Below are 11,434 nucleotides of genomic sequence, written 5' to 3'. Positions count from 1 at the left end.
CCGCGGCGGCAGCGAGCGGCGGCGGCGGCGGCGATCCTCCGTCCGGCCGCGTCCCGCAGGCTGCTGCGTGCGCCCCGCGCTGCATGCACCGACCCACCCCCGCCCGGGCCGCTGCGCGCTGCAGAGCTTTTTCCAGCTCCCTCCTCTTCCTCCTCCTTCCGAAACGCCAACCCCACGCCGCAGTTCAGCGAGGCAGCGCCGCCGCCCCGACAGCCTCCCGCGGATCGCAGGCGCGGAGCGGCCGCCCGGGGCTGGCCGCAGCGCAGCGCCGCTCTCCCCCGGCCTCCCACGCGGGGCTGGGGCTGGCCCCGGCCCCGGCGGCGCGGAGCTCCCGGCGGATCTAGCGCTCCGCCCGGCGCCCCCCGCCCGCCGCCCCCGGCCCCTCGGCTCTCCCTGCGAGGAGGGGACGGGTGCCAGCAGATAACATCACGGCCGCGCAGGGAGAGGGAGATTTATAAGGTCTCCCCGCCCCACGTGCTCGCCTCGCCGCGAAGTGACGTGGAGGGGCTGCGGGGAGCGGAGGGCTCCGCCGGCCGCGCCGCCGCCCCGCTATTTATTCCCCTCCGCGCCACCGGCGAGGGACTTGCCGCAGCCTGGCCGCCGTCCCCGCTGCCTGCCGAGGTGCCTCACCCCCGGGGCGGGGGGGAGAGGGGGGGCAGCCCGGAGCCGGGAAGAAAAAGCAACTCCTGCCGGGCTTTTTTTTTATTTATTGTTTGTTTTGTTTTTTTTTTTTTTTTTAAAAAAAAGGAAGGCTTTCATGTTTCTTGCGCCTATCGCTAAAGTAATTGGGCCAAATACCACCCTTGCTTTAGAGGAGGAATTACGCGCCTCTTGGAAGCGGCTCGGATGCGTTTCTGTGGAAGGCTGCCGGGGCGGAGGGTGAGGATCTGCCCGCCGCCCCCGCAGCGGGAGGTGTTCAGTCTTTGCGCTGCCCCTCGCCTCGCTCCTAGGCTTCGCTTCCAAGTGTGTTTTGGGCAGTTCGCACTGCTCCCCGCTGACAGGCCACTTGGTAAGCGGTGCTACCCGCCGAGCAGGGAGGGGATGAGAGATGAGGAGGATTTGCTCCTTCTCCGAGGTCTCCTCTCCTGTCGGAAGCGTGCAAATACATCCTCATCTGCACTTGACAGAAACTCTCAAGCCCCAACTGCTTAGGCTGCGCCTGTAATTCAATTTTTCCGCTGCCTCTTTTGGCCACCAGAAACATCACAGGCTCCATCCATGCCTGCTCTTGCACAGCGCGTGTGTGTGGGGAATGTCTCCTGCTTTGACCTCAGGAGGACGGCTGCCCTCCTCTGCCCTAGGGAAATTACCCCACAGTTTACTAGGCATCCCTCAATTTTATGCCATAAGGCTTCTCTTTCACAGTCCATTTATCACCCCTATACATCAACATTAACTTTATAAAGTGATCGAGTCGCCTTTTTCTTTACCTTCACCCATTTTAGCCCTATATTCCCTTCTGAATTAAGTCGTGACAGGTTTTACTTGCCAGGAGTTTGCGATCACACCCTCCTAGGTAGGACAAGGCTGTTTCTGAAGAACCTCTGCTTTGTTTCCAGAGATGAAGAAACATGCAGAAGAGGTACTTGATGGGCCACAGGCTGAAGCACACCTGGGCCACTGCCCACGGTATTACAGGTAAAGACACATAACAGAAGTGAGATAGGATGACTGGGATCTATCGGAAAGCACAGTGAGAATCACGTAAGACATAAACCAGCCAAACACCACCAAAGACTTTCTCCGGCTGACCACATCTCAGGAACATCTTTCTGCAAAATGTTCAAATGTTTCCTGAAGTTCGAGAATGGCAGCCCCAAAATTAAGAGCGTTTTTCCTTCTCGGCGTGTCTGCGAGGACCAGTGCTTCCTCCGAGCAGCTGCAGCTGTGTGCTGGGGTGATGGAGGCCCCCAGCAGCACGGAGCTGCTGCACGCGCTTTGCATTGGCAGGGCTCTGCCGCAGGGGAATCCTGCACCAATGCGGCCAGCTAACCTAGTGCTGCTGCGGGTACCAGCAAAGATGAGATTCTCTGAGAGATGAAGGAGCCAAGAAAATATATTATTTACAGGTATTTGTACACACACAGACTCTGAAAGTAAACTGACTCCTCATTCTTTAAAAGTGGGTGGGTATGTATAGTACTGCAGACACAACCGAGACTGCATCCTCCTGATGCAAGAGTTAATGGTGCTTTCCACTTAAATCTATGAATTCCTGCAAGGCCAGATTAAACGTCTCTGCCACAACATCATGCTTTTACTGCTGTACATGTCAACGTCCTGCTCCTACTGACCTCAAAAACACAGCTGCAGTGTCAGGAGTGGCGATGTTTCCAAAATTACTCAAATAAACAAGCAAGCTCAACATGTAGACTCAGCTGGTTTCACTTCTGCAACACACCTGTACAAAACCAAGGGGACAGTTCCTCGAGCTGTTACATCTCACAGCTCTGCTGCCGCTGCTAACCAGCTGAGGAATCAGCTCTGTTACACGAGGTACCTCAACCGCAAATACTTCTGAAGAGAAGGGTTATTAAATTATTTCCTCCAAAAGCTACAGCTGAAACCATGGAGAAATTCCTTACACAGCATCTATGGCCCTGGAACACTTCGCTGCTGTAAATGCACTGCCCCCTTGCCTCAGGGGCTTCAGGGCAGCCATTGGGGACAGTGCTCGACACCCTCCTTCTGTAGGAAGCTTCCCACCACCTCTCAGGTGACCTCCGCAGATACAGCCCTGCCAGATCGCAAAGTTTGTTCATTTTTGCAAGTTTATTTTTATTCTAATTTGGAGAAAAAAAAAACCCTAAACTTTGCAGCGTCTTTCAAAAATCCTGGAGCCTTAGAGATGCCCTACTGGAAGCTATCGAACCGCCAGGTGCTCGGTGCCCGGCCGGCCAGGCTGCCCATGCAGCCACAGGTGCTGGAGGTCCAAGCTCTGGAGGAGCCCTTCACATAAGCCGCCCAAGATCCACCCAGGCTGACAGCAAACCAGTCCGACTAGATTTTGAAAGTTGCTGAGATTCCTTCTGATTTGGCAATGTTTCCTCAGAGTCTTTCAGACCAGCTGGGGGGGGGGGGGGGGAGGGGGAAATCTTGGCTTTGTTCTCATTTGAGACGACCTGTTTGCTTCTCTTCTGACCCTTCTAGTGTGACACAGGGTGTCAGGCTCACCCGGGTGCAGGTCTCCGTTTTGTCTCACCACTGCAACAAAGCTTGAGTCCCTCAAACTTTCTGGTATCACCATGGTGATTTTTTTGCCAGGCAGAACTTCCCGGGCGCAGCAGCAGAGACGGGTTTCGGCTGCTCCGTTCCAAAGGCCCCGGCCGCTTGAGCTAAATCCCAGCAGCTGCAGAAGGCCCATCAGACAGGGCTGGGCTGCTCCGGATCGCCCCAGGAAGGGACACCTACCTGCTAGCCAAATCATTCAAATACACATCGACATTCATAAACACTAACTTTCCATTTTGTAAATGGAAAATAGCTGGAACATATACATCATGATATACCTGATCTTATTTCTAAAATCTCTCCCCTGCACATTTAGGGGTTTTTTTTTTGGCCATAGAAGTCCTGCAAATTAGACTCTGAACAGGTGCCATTTCTACCTTGCTAAAGTGAGCAACGCACAGAAGAGGCAATCAAAAGTTGTCAGGAATGACAGAGCCAAACTGTGCACACTCTACAAAGCTGGATAAAGAGTAATATCATCAGAATGCAATAATCACATGCCCTTCTGCACAGGTGATCCAGCTCCCACATTCTATCTTCAATTTTCAGGACTGATAGATCTGCCAAAGTCATCCCAACTATGGCTTTGTATCTTAACCTGAAAAGCTTTTTATTTTTCATTCATTCCAAAATAGTTTTTATTTAATGGTTACCTGTTAGTTTCTAAAGCTGCTGGGATTATCAGACACTAAAGGTTAACTCAACTCACACTTATCTTTTCCCCGTGCCTTTATGAAGCGGACTTATCCTGTGGGGCTGCTGTCAGTGGAAGCTTTGTAAGTCAAAAAGCAGAAATGGGCCCTTAGCGTGCATACAGGGAACGAACAGAACTTATCTGTTTTGGAGCTTTTAATTCAATACAATACTGTCTTTTTATATATTGATTTTTTTTTTTAATAAACAGTAACTGTTTATTAGAAAAACAGGGACACCTGGAAAGTTACTTTACTAAATGTAAAGGTTTCGTGTTTCCTATTAACTTAAAAATTATGTGGTCAGGATTTTACAATTTGTGGTTTCTTTTTAGATTGTTTTGGTTATACGCAAATGTGCTGTGCGAAATACAAAGGCAATAATCTTTCTAAAACTGCTGACGACCAGGTCATTAAGTAAGGTGGCTGGCCACATTTCATAAACTAAAGAACATTGTTGGAAGAGGAATAACTTTTAAAAGTTAAGAGGTGACTTTTGTAAACTCTCACACTGATGACGAGTGCAGGATGATTGCACAATTAATTCTTTGTGGCACGCACAGAAATCTGCAGCCGTAACTGTGGTCGTGTAGAATCTCAGTTATTCTGATGCAGGGTGCTAGGGAAAAAACTTGAATTCTCCTTTTTATAAAAATACATGTACGAAGGCTCAACTCGTAGAGCCGAGGTGGCACCTAATAAAGGTGAGGCAAAGAGGAGATGACAAATAATGGAAAATTGTAATATATACCATAATAAAACCTGAGATTTTACTGTTTATTATCCTTAGTGAAGTAGAAGTCCATACTTCTGTGCTGCACATTTCATTAGTGTGCGCAGCAATGCCTGGATGAACCTGAGAGCAAATCCTGCTGACCTTACTAATGCAAGCAGCCCCACTGCCCCTAGGATTGCATTTCACACAACCACAGCCCACTCCTGCAACGCTCATGTTCCAGAAGATAAAGGCTACTTTATAGAACATGCTGTTTGACACGCAAGACTGCTATCCGTATATACATATACATATGTAACTACTTGTCAACTTGCAAATCAAAGGTATGTTTCTGATATATATAGAGAACCTATTTGTAGGAACAAGAACTTTTATTTTTTGTATACATTTTATATATATAATATATATTCATTCCTATATATAGTACAAATGAGAACTTTTATTTTATATTTTACATATATATTTAATATATATTTACAGGTATACACACATTTTTATATATTTTATAAATATATTTTTTATATACATACAGAAATACATATATAAAAAAATAAAAGTTCTCATTCCTACAAATACATTCAATAACTTCAGTGGAAACAATCACAAGAGAGTAGTCAACAGGATCTGGTCCAAAAAGCCATTCAGGTGTCACCTCTGTGATCTTATGGAATGGCACCATCTCCACCATCGAGTCAGAACACAGTATTACAGCAAGCTGTAATGTCCACACAGCAGCATATAGTCTGTGTGTCTAAAACTGTACCTTAATAAAAGACATCTAGAATGCAATTACAAAAAAAAAACAACCCCAAAACACCAAAAAAACCCAAAAAAGCCAACCAACTTTGGACAGGATCCTGATCCCAAGACATCTCAAGCCAGAATGACTAAAATTTGAAGGAAAGGGGAATGTTCAGGAGCTGCTGAGATATTATAGCTGCTCCTTAGAATAACTCCCCCCCCAAAACAAAAAAGTCTTATGGATAAGAAAAAAGGAACAGAAAGAAATGTGACCGTTAGTCTGTATTTCAGTGCTAGGGTTATTATCTATATCTTACACGGCTTGGATTTGACAACCCAGAAAATAGCTTCCCTGTAGTAAAGTTGCCTTCTCTCCCCAAAAAGCACAGCTGGACATTAGGGATCTAGGGAAGCAATGCAACGATCAATAGTCTAAACCGCCTATCCTAAAAATAGACATGTTTTCTATAAAGGCTGCGCACATCAGCGCTGCTTCCAAAGAGGTTTCTGCTTCCAGCAGCCAATTCCCATTTTTAAATCAGTTAAGACTGAAGTCTTGATAAAAATTTTGTGAATGCCACAGAAGTTCCCCTATGGTTACACCTCCCAGAGTTTGATCCCCTCATGTGCTCTTCCAAATCTGCCTGTCAGCCCTGAGAATGCCACACTAATCTTCTCTGTATCATTCCAGTTTTAGTCTATGTACCACCAAAAAAAAGGCCTTCCTTAATCCTACCACCTGTGGTTTTAATCACCACAGGAAATCCTGTTTCCACTACAGTCAGTAAGACTTAAATATCAGCAGAGGAAAATGATCAGATTCACTAACTAAAAATAAAAATAATTAAAAAAAAAAGGGGGAGGGGAGAAATATAAGCGCAGCAGTTTATATGCCAGAGGGTCTTGACTTCCTACTTATAGCAAGCATGACAAAGTAAAGACAGTAGAGTAAAAGTCATCCTTTTAATCTCAATTTTTGAACTCCTGACCTGCATCTCTCTCAGTGTTACAGCTGTTGCCTTCTACTTCTGAACTGCTCAGAGACGGTTTGGGTTACACCTCATTAAGTAACACACAAATGATATCTATATATATTTTATTCCAAACAAAGCATCTACAGGAGTTTATTCAACAAATTAAAATTATGTAACTCGAGTTAGAATATGCACCCAGATTGCACTGCGGAAGATTTAAGATTACACACAGAGCCAGATTAATTGGCAGCAACTTCAAAAATGGGCCAGCCAGTAATGCAATATTTTAAGTCATATTCTGCAGCTACAAAAAAAAACCAGCCTTGGGTCTGGCGTCCTGTCTTCTTCACAAGCTGCGGTACAGTCTGCACAGAAGAGCTCTAATAAGCTAGAACAGCTTCATAAATGTTTTTCCTAACGGCTTTTAAGCCGCACATGTTCAAGATGATCCTAGCAAGTTTAGAGAAAGCAATACATTGCTTTATATTACCTCAGAAAAAAATACCACCCATGCAATATTAAGGTTTTGTGCTGCACTCACAAAACTAGCTCTGGAAGAGGTCTTTGCATTGCCACTCTCCCTCTCCTCCCAGCCTTGCACATTTTTAAACCCGTTTTCTACGCCTGGCTACCAGGTAATCAATGAAAGCAGTATTCTTGAGCGGCTGATCGAAATACACCCTTCCCGCGAGATGGTTTGAGCTTGGTGACTTAATCTAGAAATAGAACAGAAAGATCCATTTCAGTTCAGCTGGGATTCGTTTGCCTATAGCAGAACTTCATGTAAAACACACATATTTGTATTATCCCGAGGCTGCGCTGTACAAAGGTACCGAACGCTGGAAGAACTGGCATCCCTAGCTTGTCCGAGCAGTCGGAACGCTGCTCAGCGCATGACTGGGAACACAAGGAGAAATTTTACGCTTAGGCATAACTGAATGCTTTTTGATTCTGCGATGGTGATAACTTTGAGCCAGATCTAGATTATTTTAGAGCCGGATCTAGAACAGGCCACTGGCTTGGGTCTGGGCTGCAGCGGGGAAGCCGAGGAGCAGCACCACCTGCACATCGCCCAGGCCCAGCCCGGGGCCGAGCGCGGTGCCCCGTCCGGCCGCACACCTCACGAGGAAGAGCTTGTGCAACACCCCTTTTTAAGGGGGAGCCTCTGGCAGCACAGGTGACCCCCCAGCTGGGTGGTTTGCGTTGCGAGTGTGCTCGGTGAAGGGTTCTGCAGAAGGAGGAGAACCTGAGAGCACCTCCCCTACCGTCCAAGGGGGGCCGTGGTTTAAGGACAAAGATCTTTAAAAGCATAAGAAAGATCAAAAGAATTGCTGTGTTTTTCCAGAAATGTAAGAGGCCTACATTTTCTAGAAAAATAAAAGAGAAAGGTGTAGTGCAAGCAAAATTTAAGAACAACAGATACCAAGAATGGAAGAACTATCTTCATTAAACATACCAAAGCCCAATCTGTACTTTGGACATTAACTTCTACATTTCTCCATCGTGATATAGACTGACAGCTGAAATGCCTGCTCTCACAAATTTGTCATTTGAACATCCACCTCATTAACAGGTAAGTCAGAGCTTAGAAAAGCCTGTACATTGGCTGACAACACAGATGTCAGACCCAGTACCATCTCACATACAGGACCTGACTCCACAGACCCATCCCTCCAGTCTCTTAAGAAATTAAAAGAAATTAATTTGTCACAAGGCAGATAGTCCAGCAATATGCTTCAACAGCAACTCAAGGGAATGAGAACCAAAGACTGACTGTCTCTGGTAATACTGACATTATAGAAAGACACACAAGTAATTAATTTCCCTTCTTACTTGAACTATCTCCTTTACAAAAAGTATATTTCACTTCCACTTTAATTCTAGGCAACGACACCAAAACTTAAAATAAAAGAAGGCTGCAGCAGTTAAAAAAAAAAGGGAATAAAAGTAACTAACATAGGAGATGGAGAGAACAGCAGTGGCACTGGCAATCCTGATCTGACCTGCTGATTGCACTTGTACAACGTCAGAAAGGTGTTCAACATCTTGCAAGGCCTGACTGGTCCCTTTGCCAACACAATCTGCAGGAATGAATGTCACTATATCATCCCCCCAAGCCGGATTTGTTTGATCCATGTTCTAACTGGAAGTATATTTATACTTAGGTCTAACACATTGTTTTGGCAGAGGAATGAGCCCTTAAATTGAGGATCTTGCCTAAGATTCTGAAAAATCCTCATAGTCTTTTTCTGTTATCATGAAGTGACACCCACTTGAGATTTTTATGAAGTCTTTTCTTAATAAAAATTTTTTTTTTTTTCATAAGCACGTAACAAGATTTCAGCAGGTACCGTGAAGTATTTCACTCACCGAAAAAACAACAGTACACAAAACCACACTATCGTTACTAACATGTAGCTGTGCGACATCCTTTACTTACGAACCTTAAGCTCTTTTAAAATTCATTGGGATTATAAATGAGGAAACAGACCTACACAATGGTGGAAAGGCTAATGGTGGTTTTGAGCGCCCTTCATCTCTAAGGAGCACTGCAAGGTGGCGACTGTATGGACGTTATGGGCAGGTATGTCAAAGTCTGAACTACAAAGAGCAGTAAGCTCAGGTGATCAGCCCTCTAGCAACAGTTTTCATTCAGCTGCCTGACTTCAGGCACCCTTCCCGAAATGGATCCACACCAGCATTTGTCCCTGGACGTAGGATACTCTAAGTATAAAGCTGCTTCAAAAGCATACTCTTAGAAATCTCTGCCAGCTGGGAATGAAGCCCAGGACTGTTGATACCTGTATTTCTACCCGCAACTTCCTGCTCTTCCAATACATCACTGCCCACAAACTTTGCGATTTATGGATCACTTGAAAAAAAACAAAAATCCTCTTTAGATAAACCATACACAACCTGAAAGTCAATGCAGTAAATATTCAAGATAATAATCAAAACCAAACATCCACATAATCAAGAAAGCTTTTCACTACCCTTTTCCTTGGATGAAGCAACACTTGTATGTATTTCCATTCTGAACAAGAATGGGAATGTCCTTCATAACTGGGATAGAAAAACAAAGTTAAAAGCAACAAAGTGATTGAATAGCCAAGGGCCCTCAGTCATAATCTCCAAGATTACATTCATAATGCAGTTCAAAGGGCTCACGAATGGCTACTGGAATCTTTAAGTACTTCAATATTCAAACAGGTTTTAAAACTATGACAAACAACCCCCTGTTGCCTTCTACTTGTGATCATACACGCCAAAAATAGACATTACTTAAAGACTCAATTAGTACGTAACATCCGCAGGTTGCATATCTAACCATTTCTAAACTATGCATTAAGTTTCTGATAAGAAGTGTAACCAGTGTGTCTTTTAAGTGAACTATTTCTATTAATTATTTAGCTACTTCTGAGAACACTTATGTTTGTAAGAAATCCTCAATGCATCTCATCTTGGTTAGCAGTTCACAATTAACACCACATATACTGAAAACAGAATTAAGAAACACTAAGAAAATGTTGCAAAATAATGTTCAAAAAGTTCATTTACTGGCATGAGAGAATGAGCTATTGGAACGACCGAGGCACTGTGAAGAAATCATGCTTTTTATGAGTATTCCTAAAATCACCTTCCAAAGGGCCTCTTGGAAGCTATTTGTGCTCATGAGGTCATATCTGAAGGCTTGACGAAAGTGTCCTAATTAATTTTACAATTTGATATCCAACAGATTAAACACATGGATTTAAACAAAAGGAATTCATTTCAAAGCATTACACAAACACAAGCACCTCTGGTGTTGAAGCTATTCAGTTTGACTGGAGTTTTATTTCAACATGTCCCTTAAGCCAGAAAGGCAATTAAAAAGATGCATTTGAAAACAAAATGCTTTGTCTAAGAAACACCAGCCACCCCTATCAGTTTGAAAAAGAATGATTAAGGAAAAGCCCTTATCTGCTAGATCATCTACAGAGGCAAAACCTTTGAGGTTTACATACTGGCAAGAGGTTAAAAGCCACTGCTTTAGAATAACAGTAAATGAAACCGACAGTCTTCCACCATCTGTTAACCAAGAACTTGTCCGGCCTCCAGTGTCTGCCACTGAGGTCCTACAGTCAGTTTAACGGCTTACTTAGCACTAGGATCCTATCTATTTAACAACATCCTAAGAGTCTTTGCTACTTCAAGCCTTCTCCTGGCCCTCTTACTCCTTACCTCAGCAAGTCTTGAAGAAATCATTGAGCAATTTGCAGGGGCTGGAAGTGAACAACATTGATGACTGCTCTGTGTGGATACTAACTATGCCAGGACTCATTTCATAAGAATGAGGAGTTTGTCATTTTAAGTTGTGCAGAGTGTTTTGTGCCAGATGACTTCTGCCTTCCTCCCTGGAGACAGCTACTGAGCCAGCTCTGAACAGATGCGGCTTTACAGACCACCTTCTTCTGGAAGCATCAGATAGTCAAAACACTTTTATGGCCTTCAAACAATTCATTTCTCTCTTTAAAACAAAACACACACAAAAAAGCCCTATCTCCACTAGGAAGCGGCAGGGGCCCCAGGCAGCAGCTCCCAGCTCTCTTGTTCTGCTCGACTTGTGAACCCAGGAGAACTTGCCTCACAGCTGCAGAGGTGGGAGCTCTTCCCTCCGTGTTTTAGCAGGGAAGAAAGATGCTGTGGTGAGGTAGCATCAGGCACAACAAGGACATTCCACCACCACTCCCGAAATGTTTCCCTAACAGCAAGCTGAAGACAAGCAGGGAGAAGATGGTCTTTTTTTTTTTTTCATAGGCCAACTCATGCTTTCCTTGCTGAAAAGTTAGCACAATTGATGTGAAGAGAAATTAGACCAGAGGATGAGAGACATGGGAAGAGCTGACCCTGTGCCTTCTCTTATTAAACAAAACTTTGTTGCTTTGCATGCAATCCATAGAATATTAAACTCCAGATACTCTGGAGTTGGCTTGAAGCCTAACAAAACTGGAACCACCCCATCCTTATTGGCTTTATATAGATAGGTACAGAAATATACAAAGTTGAGATGATTCATGCTC

The sequence above is a fragment of the Calonectris borealis genome, chromosome 3, assembly GCF_964195595.1.
Source record: "Calonectris borealis chromosome 3, bCalBor7.hap1.2, whole genome shotgun sequence".
In the NCBI taxonomy this organism is placed as follows: domain Eukaryota; kingdom Metazoa; phylum Chordata; class Aves; order Procellariiformes; family Procellariidae; genus Calonectris; species Calonectris borealis.
Note: the sequence above shows the minus strand (reverse complement) of the source record.